Genomic DNA, 16,131 nt, shown 5'->3' on the forward strand with positions numbered 1-16,131 from the left:
ATTATTATTATTATTATTTTTTATGCTTACTTATGGTTTTGTGTTTGTAGTCACCTGGCGAAGATAGATCTTGGTTAAGTTTTTGTTGCACTGTTCTATAAGCTATAATTATTATTATTATTATTATTATTATTATTATTATTATTATTATTATTATTATTATTATTATTATTATTTATGCTTATTATTATTTTTTATGCTTACTTATGGTTTTGTGTTTGTAGTCACCTGGCGAAGATAGATCTAGGTTAAGTTTTTGTTGCACTGTTTTATAAGCTATAATTATTTTGGGAAGATACCTTGTGGCCTTTGATGCTTTAGAGACGTTTGAATCGGAGGAACTTGAATTGCAAATGCATGTGTTAGTTTTGATTTATATTTATGTCATGGTTTAAACTGTTTCACATTTCCTAAGTTTCAAGCTACCAAAATATTTCTTCAAACTCCAGGGTCTAAAACCGTTTAATTTCGAACCTAGTTTTTTTTCGAACACCCAACAAAGCCCAGCCACCCGGGTGCACCCACATGCAAAAGGCCCCCACGACCGCGATCATAGACAGCGTTGGTGACCCTACCCGTTACCAATTTCAGAGGAAACCCATCGACCGAAGGTCCAATGTAGTAAAACCTCTAAGTCATCCGGATACCACTCACATTGATGTTGTGGTAAAACCTCTAAGTAATCCGGATACCACTCACATTGATGTTGTGAATGATAATGATTAATGATGCTGGTTACGTAAATTTGTCTCATTATTAGTACATCTTGGTATTGTCATCTTAGAACTCTAAATGTATAAATTTAGGTTTTCGATTAGAGATTCATTGTGTCTTTGATTTGGTTTGGGTTTTCGATTAGAGATCTGTTTATTTAGAGAATTAGTTTGGGTTTTTTTTATGGTTCTCACATGTATGGGTTTAGGGTAGTGTTGCGAGGACAACGTTACTGTTCTACGGTCTAGACATCCAACTAATCATTGTTTTTTCGCATTAAACTTTCAAAATCCTTGATAAATAAGTAAATTCATACATTTGAAGAACAAAAAGACGTGTATTGGGGTCAAAGGAAATTCTTCAACTCCTTCCTCATCAAATAATTTGATCGTTTTTGGGTAACAAAAAGATGCGTATTGGGGTCAAAGGTGATTGAGTCGTGTGTTCCTTAAGAAAAAATATTGAAACCTCTAAACTGATTATAATTATGTAACTTAAGTTACCTACTAGGAGCAGTCAAATTCATAAATCGAGAGCTTCAAGTAAAGATTTTTTTATAACCTACAATGAGTTAATTAGACACTCCATCAAAATTCAAATATGAAAATTGTTTAAAAGTGTTTTCTAAATGTTATGAAACCTAGATCTAAAACTAATTACAAGATATCATGTTGTGTACTCAATTTAACACAACAATGATATAATCAACTTACTGTGATTCGGTTGTTTCAATTGCAAGATTACAATGAGAAATCAAAACAATAACAACGAAGGAGATGAGACACAGATTCAAGAAAGAGAGATGAGAAGACTAGAAGAGAACCAACTAATAGCTCGGCGGTACCCACTACCAATAAAGTTCATTGCCCACTTGTGAAGCTGTAGTGGTGCGGGTTCGACCCTGGTGGTGCCCAAATCATGTGGATGGTGTGCAGAGGTAATTCGCCGGCATCATAACCCTTGTGGGGTAGGATGATGGGTATCCTATGGGGTACTAGGGACAGGGTTACTTCCTTAACCCTTTTTTTAAACAATATTCATTTCTCCTCGTTTCCCTACTCTCAGCGTGCTTTATAACCTACGCTGGTCCTTCCCAAACACATGGGCCTGTCACTAACAATAAACTGGGCTGCATTGGTTGGGTTGGGCCAATTGCATTATGTAAGTGTAACAACTCTCCAAAAACACCCTAGAACGAGTCGTAAACGAAGAACCGAACACACACAATGAGAATCGGCACGCAAAACGAAGAAGTCTCACCAGGGTAGTCCAGGCGCCACGCGCCAGGACACCTCTGTCTGGCGCGACGCACGGGAGTAACCATGGACAGATGGCGCCGTCTCGCTACAAGTGGCAACCTTCCACCCTTGACGAGGCTGACCTAGCCCTAGCTAGGTGCCGCCGCGCCACGCGAGGGTTCCCCTGGATTCTGGCACGACACGCGGGGGGAGCCTAATTGGGGTATAAATGGAGCAGCATGGGATAGAAGTTCCTGCACTTATTCGATCGAATTTCTCTGATCAAACACTCTCGTACTTCCATTTCTCTGCAGTACACCCCCTAAACCTGCGATGCATTGCCCCGTTGTAAGTGTTTTAACCCTAATTACTGATCTGATACTTTGTTTGATTGATCTAAGACCTAGCAACGGATGCCAAAGTGCTGCCTGTTTATCGGGCTATGCTTTGTAAACTACGTTGGGGTGTTCCAATCAAAGCAAGGGATATTGGCTGTATAACTCGGTGACAAAAAAGTTTCAAACCAGAAGGGATGCTGTTTTTCTTGAAGATTCAAAGTGGGATTGGTATGATGATCACAAGGTCAAATATCAACTATATGACAACAGTTTTATTGATCCATTTCCTATAACACCAAGTGAGTCTTCTATTTCCTCTACTTCTGATGATTCTAATGTTATTACTCCTTTGGCATCTAACCAAAATACTGTTTCGTCCACATTGTCACCTCTATTAAGAGTCAAATCATAACAAGATGTGTATTCTATAGCCCAAGAGGTAGGAACTCTTTATGATGAAAACAGTGCTTGTCAATTTGCGCTTAACATATCAGATTTCACTACTTATGTTGAGGCTGTCCACAAAAGTGATTGGCAAGATGCTATGGTACAGGAACACAAGGCTATTATGAAAACTGATACATGAGACCAGTTTATGGTAGATGTTATAAGGTGTGTTTTGACTATTAATATGAATATTATCTATACTTTCTAAATGTTTTGGTGGCTCAAGCGAATCGTGTCTTTTCATAAAAAAGGTTTTGCCCCACAACCAGTCTTTTTTTCTCTAATAAACCGATCCACGAACTGTTAGTGCCTTACAATTGTCGACTCCGAGGCAACGCACAGGTTTCCCACTAGTTTTATTAAAAGGGAAGCTAGTACATGAGGTTATGATGTACAAATAACCCTATGAGTCTACTTTATATGAAAAACTAGATGTAAGTCCCCGCCGCGTTGTGGCCGGGGCTTACAAATTCAGCCGGCATGGGTTAGTTAATAATTAAGGGGCTGTTTATTTACCTCTTAATGAGGGTCTGAATGGTTCAGACCTCTTACTGGTTCAACACTAATGATTCATACTGTTTGTTTCGTAAGTAAATGTCTGAATATTTCAGACATTTGCATCTGAATGGTTCAGACATTTGCATCTGAATGATTAATTATTATACTGAGTCTCAATGGTTAAGACCTCTAATCTTAATTGGTCAGACATTTGTCTTTGAACGGTTAAGCATTATATTGTCTCTTAATAATTCAGACCTCATACTACTTAAGTATTTAATAGTTCAGACCTCTTACTCTTACTGATTCATCACTTAACCATTCAAAAGTTACCAAACAGCCCCTAAACATTATACATGAGCTCCATGTTACGGCCGGTATATTCGGTATCGGTACCCACTTTTCTCGTTTTTCAGTACCGGTACCGAACGGGTACCGTGCTCATCCCTACCTAACAATGTTACCAATTAATAGCATATAAATAAATAAATATATAGTACTTGGTTTTATCATAAAACAATGTCCAACTTTATAAGTTAAAAATACAAGTTTTAATGTCTAACAATGTTACCAATTAATAGTATGTATATAAATAAATACTTTAGTGCATGGTTTTATCATAGAGCAATGTCCAACTTTATAAGCTAAAAATTAGAAGTTTTAATGCCTAACAATGTTACCAATTAATAGTATATAAATGGATGCATGCAACTTATTAATATAAACAAAACAATTTTTTTAATAGTGAGGGTCTAATAGAGAAAAAAGCATGTTGTACAAGTGATGAGTGCATGAAATAAAGATAAAGCACATCTTACAACATTGTAAGGGTATTTTTGTAATCTTACATACACTTAACTGCATAACTTAACGCCCATCCAGTGTAGGGACTACCCGAGTGACAAGTGAGCAAACCACAGGAAACAAACATGCTATTTTGAAAAGTTTGGGACTAGACGTGAAAAAACACCAAACCACAGGGACTATCCGGGCAATTAACTCGGGCTAAAATAAGGAATTCATCATGTTGTGATTTGTAACAGGCACTAGGCACTGGGCTAGGGCCCAATAAACCTAGTTGATTTGTTTGTTGCGACAACCCATTATTATAACGTAGGCCGAGTTGACCAGTAAAGTTATTTGGACCATGATCATTAAATATCATAACCGCCATAGCGGAGATTGGTATGATGCTATGTTGCTGTTTGTTTTAATCATGATTTATATGTCTCTCAACTATGAAAAAGAAGGTTTTGAATCACAATATTCTATATTCTATAATACAGACATATGAAAATCTGGATGTAATGCATTCAATATTTGCGAAACAAGGCTTGGATCTCCAATTACTTGTAGACAGTGAAACAGATTTTTAACTACTTCATCACAAAACTCAATAACTGATTTAGATCCTTGTTTAACTGAATGAAACTGTGATATGTATAGATTCTGAGTAGCAAAAACTTACTTCGGAATCAAGGACGGTGAAAGATTTGCAGTTCTGATCTTTCCCAAGCATTTCTGGCTTCAACATCATCAGGTGGTACAACTTCACGGTTCAGTAATCCGAGTGTTTTCAATATAGTCAATGTTTTATGCTGCCAATTAAAGAAATTTGTGTTATCAGGTTTCATTCACATCAAACTTGTGATATTATTATTAGGATTTGTGAAATTTTTACTCATTGTTGCAGATTGAGATCCTGAATTTGCCATGATTGGTTGAAAACAGACCGAAGAAAGGAAGATTTAGATGATGAAAGGCAGAGAAAATGATTCGGAAAGAGGAGAATTAGCAGAGGAGCTCGGAAGAAATTTGGCGGGAAAGTTGATCAGAAAACCAACTGGAGTTCTAACAGAAAGGTTAAGGTGTATTGGAGCTGTGTAGCTTTGATACCATAAAGGAAATCAAATTTTAGGTAAGTTAGTTCATTCATATCACACTACATTCACAATGATACAACATCTATATATACTATAGTCCACACATGTTACAACTTCCCGACTAACTATAACTCTCAACAAACATAACAATCTCTGCACATATACACATCATATACATATACTCTAATACTACCTCCGTCCCACTAAAAGTGTCATATTTTAAATTTTCAAAGTCTTTCTTTATAAACTTTGACCGTAAATAATTTTGTTTGTGTTAGATAATACTTGATGAAAGTTATATGATTTGAGTGTGTTTTACAAGTGTTTTTATCGGGTTAATTTTCATCAAGTTTTATATAACACAAAAAATATATAATTAAAGTCAAAGTTTATAAATAAAGACTTTGAAAATTCAAAATATGACACTTTTAATGGGACGGAGGGAGTAATTATTTTGTGGTTTTAATTATAGAGTATACACTATCGATTTTCAAGTACAGGTTAAGTCGGATTCAAGTTGAGAATTCAATTCAACCTAGGTAATCCACATCTGTGTAGTAAGAAACAATAAAGTTTATTTACAATGCTATTATAATCAATTAGACAATAGTTATATATTCGGTATGTATGTATGTATGTATTGCAAAAGAATGAAATTATATTGAAACCAAAAGGCAAAAAATAATACCGTCTTGGTACCGATATTGTTCTGTCAGTACTAGTTCGGTATGGTACCGGTAGTCGGTATACTTTATGAGACAAAAAATACTTTATTTTAAATACAACCCTGTTTTTAAAAAAATTATATTAGAATGTTAACAAAAAGTTATACAGTACCGTATAAAAACCAAACAAAGTAAAAACCACAAACCGAACACTATACCAATTACGGCCATACATTATTGGTTCGGTACTGGTAGAACGGAAAAAAAATCAAAGAATAACAAATTGACTCGTAGCAAAACCAAAAACTATAAAAATGAATACCGGAACCAGTAGGGATGTTGTTCGGTCGGTATCACCTCGAGAGGGCACTGGTGTATTCAGTATAGTCTACAATACCGATACTCAGTATATTTTGTGATACTAGAAAAATACATTATTTCAAATACAAATATGTTTTTAATTAACTTATATTGGAATACAACTTTGTACGAATTAATTTAATTGATTTCAAAAACTATAAAAATGAATACCGGAACCAGTAGGGATGTTGTTCGGTCGGTATCACCTCGAGAGGGCACTGGTGTATTCAGTATAGTCTACAATACCGATACTCAGTATATTTTGTGATACTAGAAAAATACATTATTTCAAATACAAATATGTTTTTAATTAACTTATTTCGGAATACAACTTTGTACGAATTAATTTAATTGATTTCTACACATGTATTGTATATATTACCAATTAGTAACTTATTGGTGCTTTAGTTGTTTGTACATTTGGCTTTGGTTGTGTTTCAATCTGTTTCTTTCCCTTCCTGTTTTCCGGTGAAGCATCGGTTGTTTTGGGCGTTTCTGCCCCGATCTTCTACCTTTCGACGACATGTAACTGATGGTCCTTTATACACTTTTCACCCTGAGCCATTTACGGTTTTAAGAGTCTCACTGTGACCCGATTAGGGTTTTCAGGTGACTGATTATTTGGTAGTCTTTGACGCCATTGTGTTTTCATTGTTGATTCAGTCTGCTTTGTGCAACAGACCTTCCAGTTTGAGGTTTCAAGTGTTTATTTTGGTGATTCTGGCTTGATGACTCATTTGACGAGGCCTTTTTTGGCTTCTTGCCGACAGTTTTTTCTCGACAGTATGTCTGGTTTGCGTTCTATTTATTTTGGCTAGGCCATTATGCCGATGATGCTGGTTATATTCTTTAAAGCGGGGTTCCAACGATGCGGTTGTTTACTTTATTTTTGATGGGCATTTATGTGTTTGCTTTTGCCGATGACGATGACATTATGTGTTCATCCGAGGTGTAGACTTCTTGATCATGTGGAAGTTATTGCAATTGGTACGTATGATGGCGATGATGGTCTTGGCATCCTTCCATGCAGCCGTGACGAGCTGCTGACCCTTAAGATCTTTGATTTGTGGTGCCGTATGTGTAGGTGGAATATTATTTAGTGGCTGCCAGTTTCGTTTGTGTTTATACATAATCAATTAGGCCATGTTTGGGAGTGCGTTTGGAGTGACTTACTGACTTTTCCCCTTACATACAATTACAATGCCAAACACCTTTTAACTTTACGAGAAGTCAATAAGTCACTAAAATAAGCAATCCCAAACACCCCCTTAGTAACTGGTTTCTGGTAATGGTGGTTGTAGATGTAGCTTTAGCTGTGTTTTCTGTTTGTGGGTGTCGTACATCAGCATATGGAGATTGAACTTTATTTAGGAATTTAAGTTGTTTATGTTTTCTGGGTTGCGTCATTTGTAACAAATTGTTGTTGAGAGTTGGTCCTTGATGATGATACCTTTAAGGTCATTAGAGAGGTTTGGGGATTAAAATGTGTAAATGGGTATTTGATATTTGGCTTGGCAATATTTTTTTTGCAGTCATGTCTCGGTTTTGATTGTTGCTAAGTGGTATGGCTTGTATAATGCCAAACAAACTTGTTACTAATTGATACTATATAAATATATAAATTAATGGTGTTTGGATTTTAAATGGCTCTCACTATTTGCACACCATGGCAGGCTATCTGCACACTTAGGGTTTGCATACGCTGCGTATTGACCAATACGCAGCGTATAGGGTTACCTCAATACGCTACGTAGAGGCCTATACACAGCGTATGTAAGGGGTAGGTACACGACTAGACGGTCAAACCTAGTACCATGTCAAATCAGTCTGACATAGGGTGCGTATTGATCAGTACGCAGCGTATAGAGGTAACCCTATACGCTGCGTAGTGGTCAATATGCAGCGTATGTCAGACTGATTTGACACCGATACGATGTTGTCCAGGCACGTGAATAAAGTAATACGGGGAGTAAAGAGCAATACGCTGCCTATTGAAGTGTCACATGAAAGTCTATTTATCCATCCATTCATATCTGTTCACAATTCGAATTCAATCTCCTCTGCTTTCTTTTTCATCTTCTTCTTCAGTAAACAATTTACACACTAAACCAAAATCATTTGTTCTGTTTTTTGTTCAATCTTGTTAAAATGTCATCATTTTGGAATGATAATTATTTCGGTAATCGCTATTCTAACGACACATGGGGAGCAAATACTGCCAATGAGGAGGAGGAGGTTGTGTCTGGAGTCCCTGTCGATCAAAAACCACAGTTGCCAGACTTGAACAAGACTCCCACTCCACTTGTTGATGAACCAAATTACCCGGCGCATCAAGTGTATCCAGATTACGGATACGGGTATGAATCTCTGTACGTGCAACAAAGTGGATACGGTGCTGAGAATGCACCTGTTGATGAACCATATTACCCGACGCAGCAATCGTATCCGGGTTACGGGGTATACGGGGATGAAGGTGGATACGGAAGTTACAGTGGATACGGTGGTGAAGGTGGATACGGGGGTGAAGGTGGTTACAGTGGATACGGGGGGTGAAGGTAGATACAGTGGATACGATAGATATGGGGTGAAGGTGGTTACAGTAGATACGGGGGTGAAGGTGGTTACAATGGATCCTAGTCCGTACGCGCCTTACGGACGACGTAGACTAAATAATAAAAAAAATATAATTTAACGACGATCTTAGTCGATGTCGTCTGATTATTATTTACTGACTGGTTTCCTTTTGTGCAGGTATTTGCATAAAATGATTTCCACTTCGATCACTGCTCGAAACAAAAGCCGGGAGTGGTGCACCAGTGGTGATTTATTTTTCTTATATTGCCTCTTATACAAGAAGCTGTGCGCTCTCGCCTACGGGCTGGCGCAATACTTCGCCTCCGCGCATCATCGACAGGAGCGCGGACAGTTATTCAGCGGCGCCTACGTGACTAGGATAGCCCTTTCGTTGGGCTATTATCCGGAGATTGACCGCGACCATGTAGGCCCGCCGGCACAGCCGAAGCGGATGGGGAAGAACGTTTTATCCGGAATGCACGTTACCAAAGACTTCCCAGACGGGAAGCGGTTTAAGAACCCGAACGACACGCAATACCAGCTTCAACAGCTGCCGGAACAGTTCCCTCCGATATATCCCCCTGCCGATCCAGAGGTGCCGGAGCCGTATGAGCCGCCCGTCGTCATTCCGCAGCCACCACCGTCGTGTGGACCACCCGGGGCGCCTCAGTTCCCACGCCATGTTTGGCCCGGTCCTGACCCATCACATCAGCGGCAGCTTCGGTTAGCTGAAAGGAACAATTATCTGTTGGAGTGGGTGGCTGCGGCGCTGCAGCAGCAACGACAGCATGACGGGTTACCTCCACTACCCTTTATTACGGATGCGGAATGGGATCAGCATCAGCAGCAGCAGCAGGAGCAGCAGCAGTAGTATTTTATCATTTTGTTATGTATGCACAAACTTTTCTTGTATATATCAAACTCTTGTATATTCTGAAAGGTTATATATATACTATGGAGTACATATAAAATTCTGGCAGGTTATATAAAATTCTGGCAGGTTATATAAAATTCTGACAGGTTATGTAAAATTCTAGCAGTTTAACATGTTCTGTTGTGAATAAAAAATTGAGGAAGGTTATATACGCTGCGTATTGACCTATACGCAGCGTATATAAACCTGGCATATGCTGCGTATAGGTCAATACGCAGCGTATAACCTAACTAGTGTATATAAGGAATTAAGTTTCATATTCTATCAGCTCCTAGTAGGAGGATAAACTGGTTAAGGCGTTGCGGTTCTAAACGAGAGGTTATGAGTTCGATCCTTGCAAGGGCCGGTTCTTTAAAGAAGACCCCCTTTCAAACGATTTTTGATATATTTACACTTTGGTCCCTTAAGTTTCAATTTTTACAAAAATGTCCCTGAGGTTTCGAAAATTGACATAAGTGGTCCCTGAAGTTTAGAAAATTTACAAAATGGTCCCTGAAGTTTCGAAAATTTACAAAAATGGTCCTTGAAGTTTTGAAAATTGACAAAAATGGTCCCTATACTGTTCAGTTAAGTATGCTAACTGAGTTAGTGTTTAAAGAAGAAATCTTGATATGAAAGTTAACCTGGCTAAACCATTCAGTTAAAATAGTTTCAATAATGACCATATTAGTCCATGAAGTATGAGTTTCATAAAATGACCAAATAGGTCAATACGCAGCATATATTTTTTGATCGGCGGGTAACAATTACGTAACCATACTTCTTTCCCGTTTCTTGTACCCAATTCTTCAAATCATTTAGAGACATGAAACGCTAAAAAAAGTTACCTTAATAATAATAATAACCATACTTTAAAAAAGTTACGCTAAAAAAAGTACATAAACCTGGAAAAAATTTGACACTTCAAACCTACCAAAAAGACCCCAAATTTGCAGCTGTTTTATATACGCTGCGTATTGACCTATAGACAGCGTATATAAACCTGGCAAAAATTTGACACTTCAAACCTACCAAAATGACCCCAGATTTGCAGCTGTTTTATATACGCTGCGTATTGACCACTACGCAGCGTATATACACCTTGTTTTCTGAGCAATGATTGGATATCAGGCACTGAGATCTAGGGTTTATCTACGCTGCGTATTGACCAATACGCAGCGTAGATAAACCCTGATTTGCTAGGGTTTTGCTAGGGTTTGGTGTGCCAATAGGCACACCCTTTTAAATAGGCGATGATGTTTAAAATCTGTTTATACAAAACTCTAAAGGCTAGATAGAAGCAACCGGTGTATACAATATTTCTGAGCCAAATTAAGCGGTTTTAAATTAGACTTAAGTATTTCCGGTCCTTTTTTTACATGTATAATTTTTTTTGGTTTGTTATTTGTGTTCAGGTTACGAACTATTTGGTAATGACGAATCAATTGTTCTTACGATCATTGTGACCAATATCGTCAATACGACATCAAAAAGCTTATCGCTTTAGTGTTTCTTTGAGCCTCCTTTTTCAAATTTGTAATAACTTTGCGTTCTTTAAACTTTTGTGTTTAGAATGTCTATAGCTAACGACGACATGGACATTCTAACGATACTTCTCGAAGACACTGTTAATTCCGGTAGGCGTATCAATGAGAAGCTCAACGAACTAACCCAAAGGTTTAGGAAAATACGTGAAAAAAACATAATTACAAATCGTTATCGGCACGCTTGACGTGCATCATGTTAAGCCTAACGTTGTTGAGAAAAAAAGATTAGGCTTACAGGAACAGGATCAGGAGAGAACGCCTCAAATTGTGAGAACAGTGAAAACGATTCTCAGCCACAAGATCTTAGTGGTTTGTGGCTGAGATTGATGCGGTGACATTTTTGTAAATAATAGGGGCCTTAGAACTATCAGGAGGGGTAAAATAGAAAGATCCAAACAAAGATGCACATGCTAATCACATGTCATTTTCCCCCATCATATTTAAACGACAATAACTTTTTTATACGTGATTATTTTTCAAAAAAAATTACACCATAAAACTCAGCGTTTTTTTATCTTTCCAACGAGTATACTATTGATATAGTTTTCGAAAAAAAATTAACTGGGTTTTATGGAGTTTTTCTGAACTGGGTGTTTTATGGCGTTTTAGACTATATATTTTCATGGCTTTTTTTCTGAACTAGGTGTTTTTATGGCATTTTAACTAGGTATTTTCATGGCGTTTTTCTGAACTGAGCGTTTTATGGCGTTTTCAACTGAGATTTTTCATGACGTTTTTCTGAACTAGGTGTTTTATGGCGTTTTTAACTGTGTATTTTCATGGCGTTTTTTCTGAATTGAGTGTTTTTATGGCGTTTTATTTGAACACCTAGTTCGTGTGAGTGGGTTTTTGACAATATTACCCCTTAGTATAATTTAGCATCAATGCCACATGTCACCACCAAAATCGTTCTCACTGTTCTCACACTTTTCATCGTTCTCTTTAAATCCTGACCCTAGGCTTAGATATATTAGTAATATAACACATTGATTGTAAATTTTGTAAACAATCGATGTTGATATACATATCGTTAATCGTTTGTTTTGTTTCAGTTATTAAGTGTATGGTCCCTGTTCAATTCTAGTTTATATATAATAACTAGGGTTATGATATAATAGGAAGTTTATTTGGGTAGAAAGTGTAACAACTGTCAATAAAACCCGTAATTAGGATAATAATTATCCAATAAGAAAACCTTAATTAAGACACCCAAGTAGTTTGGCATAAACCCTGAAATTTCCGGAATAATCGGAATCAGGATCAGGGCCCCTAAAACTCGAGGGGGGCAAACCCTCGTTGGTAATTATCTTAATAAATTCGTTGCTCAGTTCTGATTTGTTAAAATTGTTGAATCACCTAAGCTACAACCGAACTCAGCTAGGCTAGGAAGTAGGCTGCACCCTTTACGGACCGTAAAGGGATAGCCTTACGGACTGTAAGCAGACCGGGTTCCCTTACGGACCATAAGGAGTTAGTCATACGGTCCGTAAGCGTGTCGAAATTTCTGCTATAAATAGCCGACCTTGGCATGAAAACTGAGAGGTTACAACGACGTAAATAGCTTCTGTAGACGTCGAGATAGCACTGTTATACTACAATCACACACACACGATCACGAAACACTGCCGCAATCAGGGTAATAACTCGATCGCTATTACGATTCAACGTCCGATCGATTATAACTATCCAACGATAGTCCGGGTGCTGCTCAATTGAGCTTGTACTTTGATTATTCGTCGTGATTTCGACTTGAATATTAGAGTGCTGTTCGAATTCGGACTATGCTCTGTTATTCGTTGTGAATCCGATTGAATTATCGAGTATTGCACTGATTAATATTTGTGAAGGTTTAATCTCGTGAATTGACGTAACTGCTGTATTAGTTACTAACCCGTCTGTGTGTGCATTGTGTTAAACTAGGTATAATCAAGGCAAATCAGTAGGCTTATCTATTTGCTCGTTAATCTGCAATGTGAGTCATTCTTCTTTTTAAACTGTTTTCTCACAGTTTGTGAGTAAGTATTACAAAACTCCAAATTATTTTTAAAGGTTATAATTACAGGGATTAAGTCTTTGTAATCACCAAATTACAGCTGGTATGTGGGGTATTGTGCACATTACTATTTTTATCACTCTAGGTGAGTGAGCCTGATATTCGTCACTATTGGGGCGACGGGACCCAATAGTGCTATGACCACAGTCACAGATCCGGTCGAGTGACAAATACCCATTCTTGATAATTGGTTGATAAAAACATTGTAATCGCCCTTAATACTATAATTTATAACTAACAGGTCGTTTTGGAAAACTGAATGATTCACTCAGTATTTCCCCGCTGACAAAACCTTTTTCAAACATGTTTCAGGTGATCTGTGTGATCCAGGAAAAGTGCAGTAAAGCACTATCAAGCTCAGAAAAGTGGCTCAGTGTGAATAAATCAATAAAACGTGTTTTGGGGAAAATAAAGATTTCTGTGTGAAATCAACTTATTGTAAATTATGGATTTATCCCTTAAACTTTGTGTAATATATTAAAAACGAGCATTTTCCGGTGAAAAGATCCTGTAATAAAAGACTTCCGCTGTCGCATAATAATACCACGGGTACCATTGAAATCTGGTCCGCGGCCCCCGGCTCCGTCCAGGGTAGGGTCGGGAGCCGTGACAGAGAAGGTGGTATCAGAGCTAAGAATTAATAACTATTGAGCCACTGATTGAGCCGCTGATTAAGCCTAATACTAAATTAAGTATTTGAAAAAATACTTAATTTTACTAGTTGTTATTCTGTAATTATATGTTTTATTAATTGATTATTTGTTAGTTACAGTATGGGTAAACAAAAGCTGTCTACTATCTACCACAAACTAGATGTTGCGTCTTCTTCTAAAAACCCAGTAAACCTAGAAGAAGGAATCTTTGTCCGCAAGGCAAACTACGAGAATCCTCTTTCCCCAGAGAAAAGGGATTCGATACTTAAAAAGAGTCAGGAGAACAAGAAACCCCGAACCAAGAGAGTTAGGTTTAACCCAGAAGTCCAAGAATTGGGTAATAGTGCACCGTGGGAAGATAAAATAGACGGGAAATGGGCAAATCTCTATATGCTAGCTACTGTAGCAGAAAATGCCAACCTCTAAATTTCCAATGAATCGAGTCTAATAGAAAAATCACTATCCCGTAAATAAATAAAATCCCAGTGTGTTTATTTCCGTTGTTTTCTGTATAAATTGGTATGCAATAAAACTTCAGTGTTGTTTGTTAAACTTTGTTCCAAAGTTTTAACATTGCATTTTGTATTTTGCATATATACTATGCAGCATGAGTGAGATATCGGAAGCATTTCAGAATCTCAACTTATATCCAGTGCCTATCGAAGTCTCTTACGACTTTACTGGTTATGTTGCTGACATAGAAGAACCTGTGGAATTCCAAGCTCCACCGCTGGAAAAAAGCTAAACCTAAAAAGAAGAGAAGATACGTAGGGTGGAGGAAAGTACACCGTAGGAAACCAGCAACTAGGAGACTCCCTAAAATAGAAAATCCTGTGATCATGAGCAAGGGAAAAGAAATAGAAACTGGAGAAAGTTCGAAACCACCAGAAAAGGAAATAGGGATAGATCTTAAGCAAAAGGGTATAGAAATTGGCGAAAGCTCTAAACAACCAGAAGAAATCACGTTCCAAGACGAAATAGACCGTCTATTAGGAAACTGTGAAGTCATAAGCCCAATCCGTACTAATTTGTATCCTTACCCGGCTACAGTCCAATTTCCCTTAAACGTAGCACCAACTATTCCTGAACCTTTAATCCACACCCGACCACTAGGTGAACTGGAAGAATGGTGGACAAACGACTGGCAATTCCAAAACATAGTCAATAGTCCTTATAGTTTCCTTCCACAATTTAACCCAGAACCAATCCCGAATCCTCCCATGAGTAATGAAAACCTGACTGAACTCCGTCAGTTCGGTGAAGAACTGATAGGTACGGGTAATAGGATCAAGGAAATGGGAGAGCATCTAACTTGGAAGTACGACAAGAGGGAGCATCGTTATTAGGACTGTCAGTCAAACTAACGAAAAAGTCAGGGACCCGTATTGTATACTAGTGTAAATAGTAACTTAAAACTCTGTAAAATGGGCAATAAAACTCTGTAAGATACGGTGTGTACGGAGGCATATACAATATACAATGACAAAATGAAAGTCGAGAAATCGACAATTTTGGTTATGCTTGTATGTTGTAATAATTTATGTGTTCATCTGTGCTAATTTTGTTAGTAATAAGTTAGACACTAATAATTCCTACCAATTAGCAGATGGAAAACGCTAACAATGAACCAATTAATGAAGTAAATCAATCTGAGCAAGAACAAGAAGATCAATATATAACTCGACAAGATATCGAGCATTTTATCGCACAAGGGATAGCCCAGGCTATTCCAGCAATTGTAGCTGTTGTTCATAAACCTGCCGAACCACAACAATTAAATCCTAGTAAACGTACTCTGGAAGATAACGGCAGTAACAGCATAAATGGAGGCGGCAATCATAACGATCATGATCCGCAACAAGTCCCACTTCTAAAAAGAATAAAAGCTGCAACGTCTGGTTGCACTTACAAAGAATTTCTTGCTTGCAAATCCGCTGAATTTGCAGGTAACGAAGGGGCAACTGCAACACTGCGTTGGTTAGAGAAAACCGAAGCAGTAATTGCAATAAGCAAATGTGCTGAAGAGGATCAGGTGATGTATGCATCAAATCTATTCAAAGAAGAAGCGCTAGAATGGTGGAACACGGACCTCCAGGCAAAAGGAAGAAGGATAGCCTATGTCATGAGTTGGGAAGAATTTAAGAGTCTTGTAGAAAGAAAATTCTGTCCCGAATATGAAAAAGACCAAATGGCAAACAAATTCCTAAGTCACCATATGACAGGGGTAGATTGCCGGGGCTATACTTCG

The sequence above is a fragment of the Helianthus annuus genome, chromosome 2, assembly GCF_002127325.2.
Source record: "Helianthus annuus cultivar XRQ/B chromosome 2, HanXRQr2.0-SUNRISE, whole genome shotgun sequence".
In the NCBI taxonomy this organism is placed as follows: domain Eukaryota; kingdom Viridiplantae; phylum Streptophyta; class Magnoliopsida; order Asterales; family Asteraceae; genus Helianthus; species Helianthus annuus.